Consider the following 14,037-nt stretch of genomic DNA (forward strand, 5'->3'; position numbering starts at 1 on the left):
ACAGTTCGGATTTTGCATAGGGTTTGATTTTTAAATAAAAGAATTTCACCGCTTTCCCTCACTTATTATAATGGCATTTAAAAAAGACCTTGTATATCTTAGTAATTATTCAAGTAACTCTTGATCCTATTTTGGTGTTTGATTGATGTGTGTAATACAGGTGATAGAGTATACAACTTGGCCTTGCTTCAGGTGTTGACCTTTTAAACAAAAACTGCCAGCTTTCCTTGGTCATTTTCACTTCTTGTACTTCAGAGATAGACTGTAAGAAAAAAGGGCCGATTCATTGCACTTTCAAAAGCTGGTATTGTCTACTGACACTCTCTCAAAAGTTCAAAATATCTAAAGAGTGCACCCATCAAGAACACATAGCTATTATTAATATTTTTGTATGATTTAATGTTAGTTGTATGGCTGAAACATTGAAGTCACAAGCATCAAAACACTCCTTTTGAAAACTTCCCTTATATTTCCCCCAGCAGAACAGTCCTTGCTAGTGTCAAAATCCCACACACGCCCGCCCAACCCCCTTATGGTGAAAAGTGAGCCATTTTAAAAATGGACATTGCATTTGTCAGCATAGCCACCGAGTTATGCTGAAAGACAGGAACATGAAACTTGCCACAACTATTCCTGAGATGTCACCAATAAATTTCAAATTTTGAAAATGGATTGGACAGATGATTTTCATTTATGGCAAAGGTCAAAGGTTACAATACTTGTTTATTGTTCTAACACCAGAATATGGAAGACAGCGATTTCGCTATGTCATCATTTATTTCTTAATTTCATTAGAAATGAATTAAATAAATCATTTTCACAATATATTTTTTCATTAAATCCAACAGTTTTAAATTAAGGTTGACTTCACTCCTGTGTGTTAAGGCTTATAATTTCCCTATAATTAAGGTCATTACCCACACAATACTGCCGCAAGCCATACGGTGTAAGAAAGAGCAAATTAAGCTTATTTTCATGCATGCATTACTGATAATGTACCATTTTATTCAGAACATCATGCATGATGATATGAAAATAAGAAAAATATTATACAAATTTTCGAACCGCTCTGGTGGCCTAGTGGTTACAGCGTCCGCCTTCCATGCAAGAGGTTGTGGGTTCGATCCCCGGCCGAGTCATACCAATGACTTACAAAAATGGTACTAACAGCTACCTCGCTTGGCGCTCAGCATTAAGAGGTTAGTGTTAGGACTGCTTGGCGTGGTGTCAGGATAATATGACTGGGTGGGACATCATGCTACATGTGTGCGGCATGATGTCCCAGTGCTAGACATCACTATAAACTGCCACACTGCCGACATCGTAGCGATATGACCGAAAAACTGTTAAAGCTACGTTAAAAGTACATACATACATACATACACATACATGCATACATACATACAACCGCTCCGGTGGCCTAGTGGTTAGAGCGTCCGCCTCGGATGCGGAAGGTCGTGGGTTCGATCCCCGGCCGAGTCATACCAAAGACTTACAAAGATGGTACTAATAGCTACTACGCTTGGCGCTCAGCATTAAGAGGTTAGTGTTAGGACTGGTCGGCCTGGTGTCAGGATAATGTGACTGGGTGGGACATCATGCTACATGTCTGCGGCATGATGCCCCAGTGCTAGACATCACTATAAACTGTCACACTGCAGACATCGTAGCGATATGACTGAAAAATTGTTAAAGCTACGTTAAAAATCTAAATCATACACACATACATACATACACGACCGCTCTGGTGGCCTAGTGGTCACAGCGTCCGCCTCGGATGCGTGAGTTCGTGGGTTCCATCCCCGACCGAGTCAAACCAAAGACTTACTAAAATGGTATTAACAGATGCCTCGCTTGGCGCTCAGCATTAAGAGGTTAGTGTTAGGACTGGTTGGCCTGGTGTCAGAATAATGTGACTGGGTGGGACAGCATGCTACATGTTTGCGGCGTGTACAGTAATACTATTTTTTAGTCTCTAGTGTACAGTAATATTATTTATAGTCTCTAGGCGTGTACAGTAATATTATTTTTAGTCTCTATGCGTGTACAGTAATATTAATTTTAGTCTCTAAGCATGTACAGTAATATTATTTATAGTATCTAGGCGTGTACAGTAATATTATTTATAGTCTCTAGACGTGTGCATCGATACATGACGTATCTTCTATTTGTGGGCATACATCAAATGCTACAGTAGTCGTTCGACAATAAACGATTGAAACAATTTTAAAGCTACGTTAAAATCCAAATCTCACACACACACACACACACACACACACACACACACACACACACGGTTCTATACATTTTTCAATATGAAAACGGTCTGTTACAATCTCCAAGTTAACATAGGATTTCCCGTCTTGGTCTTATCACCATAGTTTGAAGTGAAGTCGACGAATATTACCATGTAACCACCTTTGAGGTCAACCACTTCTGACAATGGTATTATTTACCCTCCATATTGAATCTATGGACAACTTTAACATTGGATTTCTGGTTTTATGGTGTGCCGCTTCGTGTAAACCTATGGGCTAATGTTAATTCCCTTATGTCTCCCAGTCACCATATATTACTACTTCCGTAGCCACCAGCTGGAGTAAACAGAACTACAGTTCTTTTTGTGTGAGACAATAAAGATGAAGACTGCGAAACTGTATCGACGGGGACGTGGGTGTCGACTAGATCGCGGAGGAATAGAAACGGACGAAGGCGAGGAAAGAAGCCTCCTGGAGGGCCTTGGAGCAGTCAACATCCTTCCCGGAAGATCCAGCTCTAGATCTAAGACCAGCATCCAGTGACCAACCCATCGCCATGTTGAGGACCTCTACCCCGTCAACCACAAAACAGTAGCAGGCTACATTCATAAACCGCTACGTTTATAATCTTAATCACAAACAAACACACAGTAAATATGGTTTATATGGGTGTTAGATAGTAGATGATTATGTGATGGATAGTAGATAACTAGTTCGCATTATATTTTCTGTGTCAACCAACTGTTTTATGCTAAGGCTGCCATTTTCTAAGTCAAAATTCTTGGGGCCAATTGAAACTTTCAGGTTAATTTCAATATTACATTTCCCATGGAACCCTGGATATTGTTCCATTATTGAGATCAACAGCCTCTAACAAAGACACGACGTATCCACATTTTCAAGTCAGCCACTCCTAAAAAAACAGAAACAAAAACAACAATGTACCTCCATTTTTACATTCCTTTAAACCCACGATCATCTACCAAAACTACGGTTTAATGTTAATTTCCATTTGATTCTAGCTTAATACATTATTATTATTATTATTATTATTATTATTATTATTAATACATTATTATTATTATTATTATTATTATTATTATTATTATTATTATTAAATAACTAATCCAAAAATGGAGAGTTCCCGGTGAAAAACACAAAATGTGAAGTGCGCGAAAGGAAAAATCTCAGAATGATTAATTTGTTAGGCACTAACCAATCGAGCATGCTCCATATTTTTTTTTTTTTTCTTTTACTTCTCTTCGCCCGCTGTTGTTCGAGTTTCTGTTTCAGTTTTTTATTTGAATAGTCTCATTATGGTTCTTATGCTGGATCTTATGGTTGATCTGAACTGAAAATGAAAACAAAGAGTCTTCACTGCGTACGGAATATAGCTTTTCAACGATAGTCTCGGTATAGATCGTTTTTTATTACAGGTAAGTAAGAAATTGAATCAATGAGTCTATCAGTCTCTCACCCCAAGACACCCTAGGACACCCCAAGACACTCCAAGAACACCCAGTATTTCATATATTGGCACTAAAGCTCCCAAAAACTTACTAAGAAGCGAAAAAAGCAAACACACATACGGACATTGTTACTATCAGTGATTAATAGTATTGGTTGATGTCCCTATTTCCCCAAAACTACGGAAACTAACTCTTATGCATCAAATCTCTTTAATTTTATATTTTAAAACAATTTCCTCATTTAATGGCAATGCACCATACTGTTCTCATTTATTTAGTTATAAACTGTTTATATACAAATTTTTATTTTAAATCGTGCATCAAAATTTTTGACAGACGTTTAGAATACATAACCAAAGAGTGTTACAAGCTCCACGCGAGTGATTTCCCTTGATTTTAAGTAGCCGTGAAGGAAAGTCGCTCCTTTAAATTTACATCAGTGTCATGCTTGATATATCAGATGTAATTTATATAATCTGCCTTAATATATAGGTCATTGAATGATGGTACAGTCACATAGACAATTAGTTATCAACAGTAACTCACAAACCACCAAGTCGTTTAATTCAAATAACTTAAATCATCCCATATGTTCAATTGAAAGTTTATCTAATGATGTCACACCAGTTAAAGACACTAATGTATAATAAGTACATAATACATGTTCTTTTCATTAATCAAGCATTAATATTGGATAAATATTCATTTGTATAATCTAATATTCACATGTTAAAGACAAATAATGACCGTTTTGCTTACACTTTAATTTGTATTATAATTTTTTTAACAGATTTTATCTTTATGAGAAACCAGAATGTTTTAGGATGGAAAATTCCATTGAGTCGTATTATTTCCAGAAAATGCTAATTATGACTGAGGTCAAGTAGAAGGCTTTATAATCTTGTTTACATGAGAAATTAGTCATTTGTGCTGTAACACTTTTAGTTGGGTGGATGGCGTGATAAGTAACCAAATGACTGATTACCTAATATAATATATATATAGACACACAGAGAGAGATCGAGAGAGAGATCAACCCTCTGCCAAGTTGTTGCTCTTCTTATGCTGTATATTGAAAAATTAAATGTATTTACTATTAGTTATACCAAGAAGTATTTACTGAAATAAATACACTTAGTGGTGTTCTACATGTTACATTCTTTCTGTGAATGTATGAATTACTCTGTCTCAATAGCGAATCGTAAGGACATGCCAAAAATATTACCCAAATTACAGACTGATTAAAAGAAGAAATACAAACGATGGAACACACATAACTGGTTTATTGTAGAAGTTATTAATGTTTTCACAAGCATAGTAATAGAATATAAAAGGTAGATTTTCATCATTTTAAATTTATTTAATATAGCAAGTTTCTAGCTGAAATCAGAAAAAAAGATATGAGCTATTGCATTTACATTTTTTTAAACCAAAATAACTTTCCAATGTGTCCATAAAGAAAATATAAAATTAACTTTTAGTAACTCAGGCCATTATCAACAGTATCAAAGAGTAATGCATATTTATTGATTATTGAGTTCTCTAGCAAATTGTGCTTTCTTTGCATTATATTTGCAAAACAAATTGCATAAAGAGTTATTGATGAGTAAAACGATAGTACAATGTATCAAAGAGTCGTCGGAAACAGTACAAACGAACATTCGATATTTATTGATCCTGTCCTTCTGTACACAGACACTTCTTACAGAACTTATATAAGCTTTATGGAACATATTGCTACAGAGCTAGATAGAGGTGTTGAGTCAGTGGAAGTAAGAGTGCCTGAAATGATGGAATTTGGAAGTGATGATGAGAAGATTATAACCAAGCCAATAGAACCTGTATTCCCTTCGGCTACATGCTACCTTTGCACTAAACATCTGAAGAATAATGGCAGGCACTTCCTTCAAAATAAAATATGGGTGGGAAAGGGTGAACTATTATATAATAATGACCCAAATATTTGATACCGGTGTCATCACAGATCAAATACTTAAGATTTTGAAAGTCGATTGGAACTTCTGGAAACAATCATCAATGAACAGCATCCGACATTTGCACCACACTTTATAAATAACTTGAAACCAAGGCTACATAAATATTTTTTCAAAGACCTAGCTGCAAAAATACTGAAAGTGTGAATTTGACTAATGACAATGCGGAGTCCATCAATAAAATTCTAAAACTTTCCGTTGACTGGAAACCACAACACATCCAAGACCTAATACATAAATTTTTCAGCATGACACAGCTCCATTTCATGGATGATAGAAGTGCTCTTCACGACAGTGGGAATTATCAGCTTATGAAAAAAGAACATATTTGCCACATACATGACAGCGTCTGAAGATGCAAATCTGAAAAGCAAAAGACAGAGATTTTCGCAAACGTTCTCAAGGACATTAAATGTATACAGAAATCAAAGCACATGAAATCAAAAAATGGAAAATACACCATAATTAATAAGGCTATTATTTTTATATAATACTAATCATAAAATTTATATTATGTTTTGGAAAGTTAAATATCATTAAGAATGTAAAAGTGTCTGTAATCGTAGTATTGATTTATTGAATAGAAGATTTTGCTACTAACTTCATGCTCAGTAATAATTAATTTAGAAATAAAATACCTTTGAAACTACAGAACATGATATATTGGTATTTCAAGTCAAACATTTATTACTTCGGAATTACTGCAAACAATGTTGGAGTCAGCCTGAAGTATTGAAATTAGTAAGATTTTTTTTGCTCATCGTTAATTGATGCAATATTTAATTATTTACATTATGTTCTAAAAATAAAGAAATTCTAGAACTGTATGAAGTTGGTAAGCTTGAAGGAATAAAATTATTATATATATACTCTTATGTCTTAAATGTATGAATATACAAGCATCATCTATGCTACTTGGTATGTTCAACTCAGAAATATATAAATAAATAAATACAAATTTAAAGCATGTGGTGCATTTAATTTTCAAACCTTTTCCTTTCATTCTAATTAGCATGCATTAACTTAATAAAAGTGACTTTAATTATGATTAACTGTTTGCATCTTTTTTTTAAATTGCAGACATCAATGAATAACAATGTGATTAGTGGGAATGACCATTAGGACTGTGCTAATTATTGTTTCTGAACAAAAATCGAAATTTTTATGAAAATTTCTAGTGTGCGGTAAATGTGATTTCTTTTCATTCAGATTAGCATGCATTCATTAACTTAATTAATGTGATTTAATTTTAATTAAATGTTGACATCTTTTTCGGCGACTTAGAGATGCGTTGGTATCTTATTTTATTGCACCATTATTTATTGATGTCAATGAATAATGGTGTGATTAGTGCTAATTATTATTTAAAATATGCATGAATTGGGGGTGAATTGTCCCTTGACTGGAGTTGAAGTGTCTTGGGGTCAAAATGTCTTGGGAATTTTCTTGGGGTCGAAATTTCTTGCTCCCATGTTGTATTGCTACTTATTTATAAATGTTGATAAATATTCACATTACTGCACCTGAACACTCTTTGTCTAGATGGGAGTTATTTCCCTTGGCAACTCTTTGACCTTGCTACTTTTCCCATTACATAAACAATCGCAAAATATTCACGCTTTTTGTTTCTTTGTTTGTTTCTGTTGTTGGTGAAATTTAAAGTAGGTATTTTATAGTCTTGATGTGTTCTTGGAAAATCTTGGGGTGTCCTGTTGTGTTTAGTGAGACCCATGAGTGTATTCGCACACCCTCACGTTTATTTCTACTTGAGGCCTAATGATTTAAAATACGAAGAAGAAAAAAAAATAAACACATCAAGGACATTTAAAAAAAAACACCAAAACAATGCATAAAACTTAGTAATTTCTTACATTGGTTTATAATTTCCAACCTGACTCTCCAAGTAATCCTCAAAATTTTGTTATGACGGCACATACTTATCCTGATTATGATGGGAACTTTATGTATATGTTGCACAGTGTAAATCAACTTGACAAATAAATACTTTCATAGCCCTCATTCTGCATTCTGTTCCCACCAACTATAGAAACTTATCAGCAAGAATTAAACTATGCATAGGTAACCACCTGTGACCAAAGGGGCTCATATCGTTGCTTACAATTTACCTGTCATACATGTACTATATAATAACTACAAAAGAGGACACTTATTTTTCTTGAATGAAACGAAACGTTGCTTACAGTTTCATTAGGCATAATATATTTTTATTCCTTTCATTAAAGAATGATATTGCAACTTAACTCGCTTTCGACATTCTCAGCTTTGATCGCTTTCCAGCCAGCTGAAATGTAGGCCAACAAAACTTGAAAACGGGTCTATTTCTTTTGTGAGAATTTGAATTTATATGAGAAAAGGCATCAGAGTAAGTAAAGTCAGACTAAAACACTATTACTTTACTTTGTAAAAAAGCGTCGTTATTGGTTGCCATTTGTGCAAGATATTCCTGAAAATTTTACTTTTGTTACAATGACTAACAGCATCAAAACACGCTACACTTTGCCATTATTTAGGCAGTAAGTCCCAGATGCCCAAAACGTAAATATCAGCATCGAGGTCTTAAATGTAGGACCAGACTCTACCATAGATTCAGTCTCTTGGTTCTTGACAAACATGGTAATCATGTGGGTGTGACTCTTGTGTGACATCATTGGACATTATCAGATGACAGACTGGTTAATTGATATGTTATAATGCAATTGATTTTAAGAAGATATAGATTCTCTTTGAGTACATGGGGTGAAGCCAATTTTGCAAACAGTGATATTCATTGGTGCATTTTTAAAATAGTGTATTCGCCAGCAATCCCAAGATTTTCCTGAAATCAACTGGTGTTGCAAAACTAGTAACGTACAGTCATGTAGTATATAATGAGATAAGTATACAGTTGGTGGCACTAAGCCAAAAAATACAGAAAATTCTGAATACCGCAATACCATAGAATCTTTGATATTGTAGAAAGCTACCATAACCAAAAAATGTATGCAGTTATTGAGATTATCAAAGATGTTGAGCTACATCACATCTTTTGCTTAAAAACAAAAAACTTTGCCCATGTAAATATGGTGAATGGTTGCATATAATAACCAAAACTACCAAAACAAGCCTTAGACTACCAAAGCTAGTCCAAAACTAGCTCAGAACTGCCAGAACAACCCAAAACTATGTAGAAAAGTCCAGGAAAGTTTAAATTGGAATTGATAAAGCAAGCACATATTACTTATCTAGCACATAATTACATATGAAGGCACATTCTTTGCAAAACCTGTATTAGTCATCGATGTGTAATATTAGTTGCCCTTTCAGCTGTTGGCATTGCCCTGGTCTTGGACCAGCAGAATGTTTCAGTTTCTTGAACTTGTATGCTCCATTTCTTGATAGAACATAATTGGCATTTTTTATTTCTGTATGGAACTGGGCATTAAGAAATTCTGATAAACAACGTTTTTCTTTTCAGTATTTGTTTTGTGCCAAGTGTTTCCATTCATCAATGATACAGATTTCTCAAATAACTTACAGTTCCCACTCCCATACAGTGATTTTCTCTAGTCTGTGATTAGAGTGTTTGAAATAGCGGATAATCTGTCCATAAAATCCAGAAGTCTGAGTTGTTTCTCTTCGGTATCTTGCTTCTGAGATTCGGCATTGTTGTTGGTCCAAGGTTTAGAAACAATTTGGTTTTTCAATGGATTGAAGACATTTTGCTTAATACTTGCAGACAGATACATTTTGAACCTTGGATATTTGTTGAAATATAATGAGAGATTGTCCTCCCAGTTTAAAAATTCAAGCTCTTCTAGACTCAATACATATACTACTATTTTACTAGTCCATCTTTTCTTTTATTGAAGATAATGTTTATAATTTTTTCTCAATCTTCCTCATTGGAGCCTAGTTTTTGAAGAAAATGTCTGATATTGTCTTTTACATGTTTTGTATAAAGTAAAAAGACTGCATTTGGACACTTGTTTCAAAGTCCATTGCTCATAGCCTTTTCATCATCATTGCTGAATGTAAATTGAATCGAGCTTCCTTCCTATGTGTGAAAACATGTATAGTAGGTGCCTTGTTTACCATCCCAGTGAAGGCAAAGAGGTCCTTAGAAGCCAAGAGACTAACTGGTTGTCTGCTAATTATACTTCTATTTTTATATGACATCATGGTAACAAATACTTTACCTAAATTAAAAGTTCTGTCAAGACCAATAAAGCTACTGTTGGTACCAAAACAGTTTTTATTTGCTCCTCACTATATAAAATAATTACAGGTTGTTTTCCTTTTGTAAGAACTGCTTCTTGGACAATTGGATTTTATTTCAGTTGTCCAATAATAGATTATGCTGGGCACATAACTAATTTCTTGTATGCTTATAGTATAGTTTGTACAGAAGTTGATGAGCCAGAAAGCTGTTTTCTCTCACCATGTCATTCACTTCTTAAGTGGCCTTTTTCATCCCAACATTTTCAGTCACAGCCTGCAGCACATTGGGGTCAGTTCTTCTGTACACTTCACCCAATTTTGAATTTCCATGTGGGTGACTTTGGACAGATTGTCTGGTGCCTATGTATTCTACAACAACACGAGTTTTTAGAAATGATAATTGCTTGGGTGCCTCTGTAACTGTTGAGAATGCTTTTGTGTACAGTGTAATTCATGACAGTTTTCAATTTGGTATAGTACCAATGGATTGTCAAAATATCTAGAGCTTTCAGTTCTGTGGGAATGTATGTGAGTTTCTTATATATTACCATGTGGACACAAAGTATATTGTTTTTCATAATATAATTTTTGATGTTGTTGCTTGTAGCATTGAATGTTTGGTTAACGGTAGTGATGGCACTAGAGTCCTGTGTACCATAATCACCTAGTAAATCTGACTTTTTTCACCATCATTTGGTCTTGGTACAGACCATTTGCTTTTTGTCAGAATGGAATTCAGTTAGCTGGTGTTTTTGTGTGAACTCATTAACCCTTGGTAGTTTTTGTCGTTTTCGCCTGAAATGTGAGTAGGGAACACATTTTGGTGACTATTTCTGACTACATTCTAATATATCTACTTTCAAGAGATTTTCCTTTAGCCTAATGCCTATTTGTGTTAGAAACATCATTTTTCATTGGTTATTTTGCTCGTGCATGTTTTTTTTTTTGCTTAATGGACCCATCATTTTTGTATCAAGACCACTCTTTATTCCAAATACCCACTGTATCCTACTTTTTTGCAAAGGTTTACCTGTCTGTGTGGAGTTCAGACTGGTCTGATTAGATTTGAGGCCAAAAAGTCTCAAATCCAGACACAAAATTGGATTCCGACCATGGGGAAATTTTGGGTGAAAAAATAACTGATCCAAAAAATATTAGATTTTCCCCCACCTGGGGTTAATGAGTTAATAAGTGTTTCAGTTAGTTCTTCTTGACATGGGAAATAGTTGGCTGCATTCCATTTCATGTGATGGTTCTATATTATGTGACTGACCACTAGTAGGAAAATTATCTTTATCACTTTTAGGAAGATTTGCCTTTGTTCTTTATCTATACATGTTGTAACTGCTAGTCAGAAGGTCATTTTCATCGCTTATTGCTAGATCGTCTTTATCATAGAAGCTGCTCTCTTCTGAGCTGGAACTGGCTGGGTGGGACATTTCAACATCATTGTCTGTGTTCAAATCTTTAGGACCTGTATTAGACTGCATGAACTCTTTGTCGATGTCACAAAGTTGTCACCATTGCTGTGTAGCTGGTCAACCATGTCCTCAAATCAATTGCACAAGACATGTCAGTATCTGTAGACATAATTGAGAGGGAGGATGACTGCTTGTCTTCGCCATACTCCATTTCATTGACAAGATATGTGTTGGCAATAGCGATGTGTTTTAGCAGGTCTGGTCTTTTCTTTCGTAGGACTTACATTGCCAGCTGTTGGTGGTGTTTTTATCATCCCATCAATCATTTGCTGTTGAAACTAGTTCTTGTAAAGTGTTAATTTTAACACAGTGGCACATATTCTGTTTTCATTGCATGGAACACTGCACAACTAAACAGATAGCTCAACAGTTCTAATGAAAACATATGAAGATGAGAATGATCGTCCAAATCTAGTAGAATTTATTCAAATTCTCCATATAAAATGAACAGTTTGTAGTATAATTGGGAGCAGTGTAAATCTAAAAGAAAACAAAAGGAAATAGTCTTCATTACACCATTGAATACTAAAGTCATGCATATGGACGATGTGTATACTTTAAGCTTGACCATAAACTACAAATCTGTGTATGCTTCTTTATATTAATGACTTGTTTATACTGATTTACTAAAGTCTTACATCATCATTGCATGTCTTTAAACAGTCTGCAATTGACCATCAAATAAAACTACAAATGTTATAACAAATGCTAGAAGGGTTTATGTTATTGCTGTCTGAAATACACTCTCAACACTGGATGACACAACAGAACAAAAATTAAAACATTGTATAAGACAGAAAAGCACCACTGAATCTGCATGCATTACAGGGATATCTAGAACAACTTTTATTATATCAAGTACTATCAAAAATAGCCAAGATCTGCAAGGTTCAACATAACCTGTATGCTGAAAAAGAATGTGACATTGTTTTAAAGATAGCTTTAAATACCATCTTCTCATAATACAGAAACTTCTCATTCTTCTCTGATTGGAAACATATTTTATCATTTAATCATCTTTTGAATTTGGTATTAATTATTTGCAGTTAAGACATTATTGGTTCGAAATGTTTCATCTCTTCCAGATTTGTATTGGCAGCTTTTATTTGTTTGCATTAATTAAAACTAAAAACATAGCTTTTTTTTGTTCCTGAAGAAGAATGATTAAGAAGCACTTATATGCCACTAATTGATCTATTTTCCTCCCAATTTTTTTTTAACTTCAGGTTTCTGCTCATTTGATAACTTCTGTGGTTAAAATACAAAATGCAGAAACATGCATCCATCATAATTTATTTTTTTGTTCCCATTTGAAAAATGTGCTACGAACTTGCATTTAATCATCTACTCCAGCCTACTGGTACAACAAAGCGGTAAATTAACAGAACTGTTGATTATTATTACCTGGTTTTTAAATCCTTGGTTGATATATGGTTTTAATAGTCACAATTAACAAGGCAAAGGTGTAAATGGCTCATTCACTATATTGCATTATTATTATATTTTATATTTTATATATGCTTATGTTTTCACTGATACCTATGCATGTGTTCCAGACTTGATACTTTGAATTTTAAAATTACTTAATTATTTAGTGTCAAGCCAGACTCTTCACATCATGTTGTATATATTGTATATATAGTACATAACAGATAGAAGGCCTCAAGGTAGATTAGTTCTGTAACTAATTGAGTTACCTTCTCTAAATAAAGTATTTATTATTATTATTATTTATTATTATTATTATTATTATTATTATTATTATTGTTATTAAATGACCTGTACATGATTGAAATTCTGCCTGAGGGCACATAATCATAATGACTAGTAAGTTAGAAACCTTGCTGGTAGCATACAGAGGGTTGGTGGTTCTACCAAGGTACTCCTCAGTGCCAGGTATAAAAAAATGCTCAAAACTTAAAATACTGTTGACATACTGTCAGACCACAAAACCACTAATTTTGACAACTCCGATTATATCTAACTACAGTACATGCATTACAATTACAGTATACAAGTTTTCTCAGCATTGATACAGTGTTCTTGTTTCATATGATCTAGCTAGTAATCCCATGATTTACACAAAGCATAATTTATGATTTTGACATCCACAGTAGATTTGTGTAACATCACAGTAGTATGGGTAATATTTTAATAATTTTGGGTAGTTTGGGGCTAGGTTTGCGTTATTTTGTGCTGCCATTTTGGTAACTGTGTTACTAAAAAAAATCCTGTTTGATTTGAAACACCAAAAGTTAATAGTGTTTGGGACCCCTGGCAACAATTAGGTTAGAACTTATAAAACAGTGACTGAAATTACTAAATTTTATGCATTTTTTTTATATCCTTGATACCTTTTTTTTTTAATTTATTGGGGTACAAACAGGATGGTGTGTGAATAGTTCCTCCCAAAATAGTAGTAAAACAAGAGATTTTTATATTGTGATGGGTGTTGTTCATCAGAATATCATTATTGCAATGTTTTCTGTGTCTTTGGGTTACCTTGTTTACTAACAACACATACAAGTTTGTTTTTTCTTTAATTTATTTCTACTTGTTAATCTATTCCATTCATGGAAGCCTCTCTCCAAAATCTCTTGGGATTACAGGGCACTTT

At 34.0% G+C, this 14,037-nt stretch overlaps 1 protein-coding gene across 1 annotated transcript in view; it reads left to right on the plus strand.

The window, feature by feature from the left end:
- Positions 1-3,505: 3,505 nt before the first annotated feature.
- Positions 3,506-14,037, plus strand: part of LOC149803215 (uncharacterized) — a 43,113-nt gene continuing 32,581 nt past the window's right edge. The window contains exon 1 of the mRNA XM_089952842.1: positions 3,506-3,694. The gene's annotated coding sequence lies outside the window, so the exon portion shown is untranslated. The remainder of the gene's footprint in view (positions 3,695-14,037) is intronic.

This window comes from Sinohyriopsis cumingii, chromosome 3, assembly GCF_028554795.1.
Source record: "Sinohyriopsis cumingii isolate HCF-2022 chromosome 3, ASM2855479v2, whole genome shotgun sequence".
Lineage (NCBI taxonomy): Eukaryota > Metazoa > Mollusca > Bivalvia > Unionida > Unionidae > Sinohyriopsis > Sinohyriopsis cumingii.